At 44.5% G+C, this 9,861-nt stretch overlaps 1 protein-coding gene across 3 annotated transcripts in view; it reads left to right on the forward strand.

The window, feature by feature from the left end:
- Extl3 (exostosin like glycosyltransferase 3) overlaps positions 1-9,861 on the forward strand; it is a 93,363-nt gene that overhangs the window by 54,714 nt on the left and 28,788 nt on the right. For 2 of the 3 annotated variants that reach the window (XM_076930841.1, XM_034497661.2), the window contains exon 2: positions 9,636-9,726. The exons of the other annotated variant lie outside the window; for it this stretch is intronic. The gene's annotated coding sequence lies outside the window, so the exon portion shown is untranslated. The remainder of the gene's footprint in view (positions 1-9,635; positions 9,727-9,861) is intronic. 3 annotated transcript variants of the gene reach the window in all.

Consider the following 9,861-nt stretch of genomic DNA (forward strand, 5'->3'; position numbering starts at 1 on the left):
CAGGCTGCCTTGGTAAGTGCTACCCATAGTGGACACTCCGCCTTGGCTTTCTTGTGTACATGGTGCAGTGGCATTGTCCTGTATGGTTGTTGGGTGATTAAGGTGGTGTATTGAAGAATGTGTAGACTTAACCTGGCTCACACGGAACATTCAAGAAGTGTTGGCTCACAATTATTGAGAGCCATATTAAGCACATGCAAGGTTTCACTTGGTAACACCTGGAAGGGCAACCCAAGTGGAACCAGGCACATCTGGTGAGTGTCTTGGCATAATTTCCTCCACTTCCCCTTTCTCTCTCTCCTCACCCTCCCTGGCTTTTTAGGATATAACTGTTGAAAGACACTAATGCAGATCTAAGCAAACAGATGTCCCGAAGTTTCCTAGTAAACACGAGCTTATTCTTTTTTGTTTGTTTGTTTTTTGGTTTTTCAAGACAGGGTTTCTCTGTGTAGCCCTGGCTATCCTGAAACTTACTCTGTAGGCCAGGCTGGCCTTGAATTCACAGAGATTCACCTACTCTGCCTCCCAAGTGCTGGGACTAAAGGCAATAGGCTTTGCTTCAGAGCTTTATTCTTTTTTTTTTTTTTTTTTTTCTAGAGCTTTATTCTTAAAAGAAGAAAAGTCAAGTAGAATGGTTGTGATGTGAATATATCAATAAACTCCTAAAAGCAAGGCCCTGACAGACAGAATAGTATTCCTGCCAATTCAGGAGCTGGCTGAATGTTAAGGAACGCTAGAGGAGAAGGTAGCTACAGAGGAGGTGACGGGGTGTGTGTGTGTGTGTGTGTGTGTGTGTGTGTGTGGTAACAGGAGGAAGTGATGGGGATGACAGAAAAGAGACAAAGAGAAGATAGAGACAAAGAAAAGGAGGTGACATGATGGGGTGGGTGACAGAGGAGGAAGTAGGAGGTGACAAGGGGGTAGGAATAGATGATGGGAAGAGGTGACAGGGGAACAGGCTATAAATTTCAAAATTGCCTAGAGATGACAGTGTCAGCTGAGACTTTGATTAGCATTTTAGTGATAGCTGCCATCTCTCTATGGGAGATTTAAGAACTAGAGAGGAAAAAAATTGAGTTTCTCTAAGGAGTTTCTGATCCGGTTGAAGAATCAGTTAGGTGATGACCTAAGTTTTGAACCAAATAATATTAAATTGAGTCTAATGGGAGTCTAGGGATTTGGCAGACCTTTGTAGTTGGGAAACTTTATGGAATCTGTAAGATTTAAAGTAGCTTGCATATGGAGTTTTTCTTCTTTATACCTGCTTGGTATGGCTCTTTTAGTGGCAGAGTATGTTTCCCTATTATTCTCTGGGAGAAGAGAGAGAGAATTCTCACCTACTCTTAACTACCACTTAGTATGAAGGATAAATTCCTCTGGGTCTCTTTCTCTTTGCTCAGTCCTGGTCTTCTGGCTTTGACCAGACAGAAGAATGGGAGATGTGGTGAGCTAAGAGATAACTGAGTTCTACCCACCTGTCACCATTGCCAGCGAGTGCTGGCAAATGCAAGCTTGCATTCTGTTCTTCGGAAATGTATTGTCCTCTTCCTAGTAAACAATGATGTAAAAAATAGCAAGACATTCTTTCTAACTGAGCAGCTTCACATGGAGACACTCTCTGGCTGTGTGCAGAAATGCTCAGGCCGGCCTTGATCGTTATGGAAACTAGAAGCATCTGCCTAATGCTCACCTAGCACACAAAAGGGCTGCACTAGTGCAAGGCCTTTTTGTATGGGTGGTATTCAACTACTAATGCTGTGTGGGGGCAGTTTTTTTTTTAACTGCTAGTGCCTTTGTGGTAGGATGTCTCAGGGTAGGAGTACAAGGGTCTTTCTTCTCTCTCTCTCTCTCTTTCTCTCTTTCTTTTTTTTTTTCATCTCACAACAAAAATCACATTTATTTATTTACAAAGGCCGGGGTAGGTGTTGGGAGTAAGAGGGAAAGGGAAGGCATGTCTGAACTGCTTGGGGACCCTTCCGCACCTGGAGCAGGATGCCATTCTTACCTCCATCCCTCAGCCAGGGGTCCTCCAAGTACCTGGATCACAGGCGGAGAAAATGTAGTGAGAGCTTCCTTGGTATTCCAGTTGAGCAAAGCCCAAATCCATACTGAAGGCATCTGCTTTCCCACCTCTCCTCAAATAGAGCTTTCTGGCCTAGAGGGAACCAGGAAAGAACAGAAAGGCAGGAACTCTGGAAGAGAAACCTCACTATTCTTTCACCAAGGAAACAGCAGTGGCCAAGGTACCCGTCAGACCCATTATCACTAGGAGAATTACTCAGTATGCTTTCTGGTTACCCAATACCCGAGGCCTAGGGACCCAGCTTCCTCAATGCTATATTCTTCCGCCAGATCAGCCCCTGTACCCACTCATCTCTGTTGACAAAGTTGTGAACCAGAAATCAACAAAAACCACACACCTCCTCAACTTGCATGAGAAACCCCATCAGATCTTCTGGAGCGTGGGGCTCAAAATAACTGGTGCCTGAAGCCTGGGTTCATGGGAATATGTATGTGAGCTCATGTGTGTTTGGAAACAGTGGAGCCAATCTGATTCTTTGTGGGTCACACTGTTCAGCTGTCTTGAACTCCTTTCTTAAACTGGCTGTGTAGCTACGGTTAACCTTGAACTTTTTTTTTTTTTTTTTTTAGATTTATTTATTTATCTTATGTATATGAGCACACTGTTGCTCTCTTCAGACACACCAGAAAAGGGTATCGGATCCCATTACAGATGGGTGTGAGCCACCATGTGGTTGCTGGGAATTGAACTCAGGACCTCTGGAAGAGCAGTCAGTGCTCTTAATCGTTGAGCCATCTCTCCAGCCAACCTGAACTTTTTTTTTTTTTTTTTTTTTTTTTTTTTCCCCCCGAGACAGGGTTTCTCTGTGTAGCCCTGGCTGTCCTGGAACTCACTCTGTAGACCAGGCTGGCCTCGAACTCAGATCCACCTGCCTCTGCCTCCCAAGTGCTGGGATTAAAGGCGTGCACCACCACCGCCTGGCTCAACCTGAACTATTTTTAAAATTTATTTTTTATTTAAAAATTGTGTGCATTGTGTGCATTGTGTGGGTATCTTTGTATCCGTGAATACAGTGCCTTCAGAATCCAAGAAGAAGACTTGGACATCCTCTGGTCCTAGAGTTATAGAGGCCATTGTGAGCCACTGATTCAGGAAACAAACTCTGGTCCTTTGATGAGCTGACTTCAGCCCTGACCTTGAAGTCTTGATTCTACTGCTTCTACCTCTCAAGTGCTAGGGTCATGGGCATGTGCCACCATGACTGACTTAACAGCTCTTAATATAAGTGAAAAGAAAAATCAGGTTGCAAAAGAGAACATACGGTGTCCTAGTTTTGTAAGCATGTCTGCGTGGGTAAGGAAAGCCTCTGCCTTTGGCAAAATAGCATATGTGTTTCTCCTTCAGAATTCATATTATATAGTCAAGAGAAAGAGGGGCAACTTCCCGTTAAAGCAGACAAGTGGTGGGTAGGAAGCAGGGGCTAAGAATCTAAGGATCTGGTCAGTAGGCTGGGGTGACCTCCCCTGAGTGGGTGGTCAGTGTTAGTGACTTGTGCTTAGCCCTGGAGTTTGTGAGCAGTAGGATTAGGACACCATGTGAGAGTATAGCTCTTCAGAGAAGCAGTAGGAGACAGAGTCTCTGCCAAAGGCACACAGATGCCTCTCTTAACCTGGACTGTGGGTTGTCAGGACGAGGAAATAGCCACCAAGAAAGCATGGCTGTGGTTTTCCTGTCTGTGGATTCTGTGTTCACATTTATCATTGCTGTGTGGTGTTGAGAAATTCACGTGAAACAGAAGGCTGATAATAAGGCTGGGCTAGCTGTCCAACAGAACTTTCAAGATGGGCGCCCGTAGGTTTCTCAGAAATAAACAACCCCCAAACGTGACTGATACAGGATTACAAAGGAAGCAATCTACCATCCTATAAGCAAGAATCAGCAGCTATAATAAGGTGAGCCAGGGAAGATAAGTAGGTACTGTTACTGTTACAACATGGAAGAACTTGGAGACTTGAAATGGTTGTCAGAATTAAAGCCCAGTGCTAGGCTGAGTAGTGATACAGGCAGAGGAGAGAGCTGACGATCATGCCTGTGGGCTGCATTTGGCTCTGGCCTGAGAGAGAGAGAGAGAGAGAGAGAGAGAGAGAGAGAGAGAGAGAGAGAGAGAGGGAGAAGGAATATGAAAGTAGGTGTGTGGGGCTGTGTTTGTGGGGGTTGGCCTTTAACTCACAGAGGTCCACCTGCCCCAGTCTCCTGGGTGCTGCTGGGATTAAAGTTGTATGTCACTGTTCCCAGAGAATGTCTTGCTTTTTATAGTTTTCAGTGTAAGAATGAACATTTAAAAAGCGTTGTTTTAATTTTTTTAAGATTTGTTTTACTTTATGTATATGAATATTTTGCCTATATGTATATGTGTACCACGTGCATGCCTGGAGTCATAGAAGTTAAAAGTGGGCATCAGATCCCTTGGAACTGGGTTCCAAGCCACCATGTGGTTGCTGGGAACTGAATCTGGGTCTACTGCCAGAGCAACAAATGCTCTTAACCACTGAGCCATTTCTCTGGATCTTCCCCCTTTTTAAAAGACTAGAGGTCTGCCAGAGACTGACACATACAGAGGACGATGCTCACAGCTAACCACTGATATGATCAGGGGTTTCCCAATGGAGAAGTTAGAGAGAAGACTGAAGGAGCAGAAAGGGTTTATGACCCCATGAGGAAAGCAACAATACCAACCAACCAGAGTCCCCCAGGGTCTAAACCACCAGCCTGGGAGCACATAGGGAGGGACCCATGACTCCAGCGGTATATGTAGGGGAGGATGGCCTTGTCGGGCATAGGTGGGAGAGGAGATTCTTGGTCCCATGAAAAATGAACACAGGGGGTGGGGTGGGTGGGGAAATGTGAGAGTAGGGAGGGGGTAGTGGGGGCGGGAGGTAGGTGGGGGCGGGAGGTAGGTGGGGGCGGGAGGTAGGTGGGGGCACAGCCTCATAGAAGCATGAGGAGGGGGGATGGGATAGGAGGTTTCTGGGTGGTGGGAGGAAGTGGGGTAATGGGATAAAATCTGAAATGTAAATATAATACCCAATAAAAAATAATAAATTAAAAAAAAAAGACTAAGATATGCTGCAGATATTTTATGTGACCTCCACACATACTAAAATATTAGTTGTCTTACCCTTTGCTGAAAGGCAGCACAAAGGGCAAAGTGAAAGTTATGAAGGAGATGAAAAGCTTTGGAGGCTGGAATGGGCTCCGACAGGCGCCAGATAGAGACCCAAGGGAGACAGGGACAGACTATATCCAGAGACTGCAATTAATACACTTCTGGGTTAGCAACATGAGTTTTAAGATTCAGAAAGTTCATTGACTCCTCTCCAAATAAAAACCCTACAAGTAAACACTGTTTAAAGATTTTTCAAACAGCAGAGTGTAGGCCTGGGGAGATTGTTCAAGTGGTAAAGTGCATTCCACACAACCAGGAGGGCCTGTGTTTGCTTCCCAGCACTCAAACTCCACATGCACGGCGTGCATCTGTGCTGGGGAGGCAGAGGTGTGAGCATCCTTGGGGCCAGCCAGTAAGTATAGCTTAGTGGTAAGCTCCAGGGTTGGTAAGAAACCTTCTCTTAAAAAGTAAGATTGGAGCCCTGTAGTGGTGGGACTTGCCTTTAATTCCAGTCCTCAGAAGCAGACGAAGGTGGATCTCTGTGACAGGCCAGCCTGGTGTACAGAGAGAATTCTAGGACGATCAAATCAGGCCTATACAGAGAAACCCTGTCTTGAAACCAAAAAGAAGCAAACAAACAAAAAGGTAAGATCAGATTGAGGAACACATCCAAGGTCAACTTCCAGCCTCTGAATATGTACATGTACACCCCACCCCATATAGAAAACATACACAACCCACACCCAACCAGACTGTGGATCAAATTGCCTTACACATACAGATGCAATGGCATTTCACTTTGTAATGGCAATGATAAATCTAGAGGGTTCTCCAAAGTATGGTGGAGAAGGAAAATGGTGTATGAGGGGGAAAACGGCAACCAGAAGGAAGGAATGAAGCACAGAGAGGAACAGAATATTGTGAGCAAAGAAATGGCAAGGACATGAGCAAACCTAAGCCAGCGGGAGCCTGTTGAGGACTGTGAGCTAAGACTAAAGTAGATCACCACGTGCCTGATGCAGGTTGCCATGCTGTGCTCTGAGTGGAGGGAGCCATCAGAAATACCCGTAAACCTTTTTAAAGGGTAACTATTAAAGAAGACAGATAAAATACAGTTTTCCTTAGTATGAGAGAGGGGTTATATTAGGTTCTGTTGATAAAAAACCTGCATGTACTCAAGTTCCTTATGTAAAATGGTATAGCATTTGTTCTTCTGTTATAAGGAACTTTAATACATGTTGTGCTTCATTACTACTTCATAACTGTAATTTTACAACGGTTACAAATCTTAGTATAAATATCCATGTTTTTCAACGGTTTTAGGTGACCCCCATGAAAGGGTTGTTTAACCCCTCAAAGGGTTAGCAGCCCACAGACAGAGAAAAACCTCTGTGCTATATGCTTTAAACCATCTCTAGATTACTTATAATACCATATTAGTCTGTCTTCTATTGTCACAAAACACTTGAGGTTATGTAATGTAGAAAATAAGGAGATCGATCTGGCTCAGGATTTTTATTCATTAGTAATTTCATACATATGTACAGTGTGTTTGATCTTATCAGCCCCCCACTACTCATCCAACTCCTCCCCACATCTGCCTTCTAGCTTCATGTCCTCTTTTTATAACCCAGACCCCAGTCAGTTCTGTCCTGTGCATGGGTCTAGGGCCATCCACCAGAGTGTGGGCAACTTAATAAGGCCATTTTCCTGATCTGTATCCTAGCAGCTTTCAGTTGCTCAAGCACTTCAGCTAGAGGTACACTTCACAAGGTCTGTTCTCATCCTCCTGAAATTTTGAGTGACTTAAGCTTGCTCATAGTTTTTGTGGTTGAACATTCAAAAAGCATCATGCTGGCTTTGGCAAATGCCTTCTTGGCTGTGTTACACTTGTAGTGGATGAGAGCATGGTGGAAATGAAGACCATAGGTGGTTTACTTGTTGGTATTATCATATTAAAATTTTAATTATTTTATTTATTTATTTTTTAAATAAGAGTCTCCATACTTTGTCCATGCTGGTCTAGAACTCCTAACTCAAGTGGTCCTCATGCCTCTGTCTCTCTAGCAGGCATTTGCCATCATCCCAGGTTAACAGATTGAGTCTTACTAAATATTAAATGAGACAGAAAGGTAGGGAGAAAGTAAGATGGGCTGTGGTCATCAGTAGACTGTGTGTAGTAGAAGAGTGGCTTGGAGACCTGAAGGATGGGCCAGCAGCATTCAAGCTGGAGCACAGACTGATTTCAGTAATACATAGGGTACATTGGTAGAGAATCTGGGGTTAAGTCGTATGATTGTTGTGGGCTAGGACTAGGGTGAAGGCAGAATATTACTTAAAAGGAATAAGTGAAAACATTATTCTAAACCATTATTGCAAGTCTATTATTGTGATTATGATCACAATAAAAATGGCACGATTTGGCACAAGGCCAGACACAGATGTAGGAGCTGGAGATTGGAAAATAGCTGAGGCTTGTAGCCAGTCTGTAACTTTCTGTACAACATACTCAGAAGTGTGTGCTTACATGCAGTCTCCGAGTTTTCTAATGCTTCCAAGCAAAGGTACTGTTGCTTTTCTGATGATGAAATGAGCATCTGACAGTGGGGTTCCATCCAGGCCTGGCTGCTCTGAGGTCTCTTTCCTGAGTATAGCACATTGTTTCTGACTGGACAAAGGTGGAATCACGGGTAGAACTAAAAGTTATTTGGAAAACAAATTCCTTGAAGTGACTGGTGCACCTCAGGAGAGGCAGGAGGTCCTCGTGGTGCAGAGCAGCCAGGCAAGCCTTGAGGATAGCTTCTAGAAGATCTGAGCATAGTGATGTTTGACATCATCATGGAAGCAGATGGATTCATTAACATGATGCTGAGAGCCTTCCAGAGTCCTTTTTAAGTATGAGGTAGGAGGAAGACTGGATGTCCCTAAGACAGAAAAAGAACATGAGTCAAAGGTGTGGGTGCGCTACTAAAAATGTCCTACCATAAGAACCAAGGGAAGAAGCTGGGCAGCAATCAGTGATACCACTCATTCATTATCTCGCAGTAGACACAGTGATGACATAGCAAGGCTGGAGTGAAAGGGTCTTGCTCTCAGGGAATAGGGTTTAGTGTGGAAAGTGGGCAAGAAAGAAAAGGGAGGCGGAGGGAGAAGAAAGGGGGAAGGAAAAAAGAAAGAAACAGAAGAAGAAAGTCAGTAGGTTAATACCAGAAAGTCAGAAGGTGTCGAGGACGACAAAAGACAACTTTAAAGGGAGAGTATTAAGAAAGAGTCTTAGCTGGGTGGTGATAGCAGGGGGATCTTTGAGGTCAAGGCCAGCCTGGTCTACAGTGAGGACAGCCAGGGCTACACAGAGAAACCCTGTCTTAGAAAAACAAAACAAAACAAACAAAAAGGAACTGGACCTGAAGTCCCAGAGTCAAGCAGGAAAAGCCATTACAGACAGAACAGCACATGTGCAGTAGTACAGAACTTGGTGTGGGTGAGCGGAAGGCAGCAGTGAAGCTCGATTTGAATGAGTGTGGTGAGGGGCAGTGCATCAAGGGGAAAAGAAGCTGCTTCTGGTTTGCAGTGTGAAGGATGCATTGTAGGTAGGGATGGTGCAGGTCAGCAGGCACGGATGCTGTGGCTGGTGAGGATTACAAGGTGCACACTGCACTTGCCCTGAAAACCACATGAGATCTCTTTGTGTAAGTGTTGTGGGGGCATTTATTTCTGGATGGGAGCGTTATAGAAGAGGGTTTGAGGGCTTCTCTTTCTTTTTATGCTTGCAAACTGCTAGCTGTTTAGGAGGCAAGATCCACACTATTGGCCATTGGTTACTCTTTGGCTTGTGCTGGTGAATGAGATAGAACTTAGTCGGATGAAATTCTTTAGGATCGGTGTTGGTTTCCATTAGAACATTTATTTCTGTTGTCAACTCTGCTTGTATGTTGGGTGCACTGGGAGTACTGTTGCCCAGATGCATTGAACCCAAGCTCCTCCTGCCTTTGCTTCCTCCATGTGGGATTACAGGTGTATCTGCACACCTGGCGCACACCTGGCTCACACCTGGCTCACACTGATGCTGGTTCATTTATGCCTCCAGATGCTCCTCACCTGCCTCCTGTTTATCTTGAACTCCATTCTAGTTATAAGCATCACCTTACCTACAAAGAGCTCATGTGTACGTCTGAAGTCCATGTACACTGCCTGCATCTTACAGCACCCTGTTTTACACTGTCAAGCCTATCAGCAAACAACAACTACCCAAATAGTTTGCCTGTGAGAAAATTCCCATCATCCTCATGCTTGTCAGTAGTACCCACTGACTCCAAACAGCTCTGCTTGATAGATAGTATGTTCTGTGACTGCTGAATCTGCAAGGGAAGCCTTTTCAGAAAGACTAATTAAAGTCCTTAGCAGCACCTTCCGTAGTGAGCACTTTCTGTTTTCTCTTTAAACCAGGAGAACAAGCTCTGGTGTCCACAAGTTTGAGAAATCCTGTGTTGAAGCATAATGTTACTACATAAGCCAGAGAAACGAAGAGCTCTGCCAGGTAGGGTGAGCGGAAAGTCCCCGGCTTCGCGGCCTGGAGTCTGTCTTTTCTTCCCTCTGTTCTGTTCTTTATTTACTCATTGGGATGGTAGAAGCACAAACATTTGAATAAAAGGACAATATGGATGCTTTAGAG

The sequence above is a fragment of the Arvicanthis niloticus genome, chromosome 3 (assembly GCF_011762505.2).
Source record: "Arvicanthis niloticus isolate mArvNil1 chromosome 3, mArvNil1.pat.X, whole genome shotgun sequence".
In the NCBI taxonomy this organism is placed as follows: Eukaryota; Metazoa; Chordata; class Mammalia; order Rodentia; family Muridae; genus Arvicanthis; species Arvicanthis niloticus.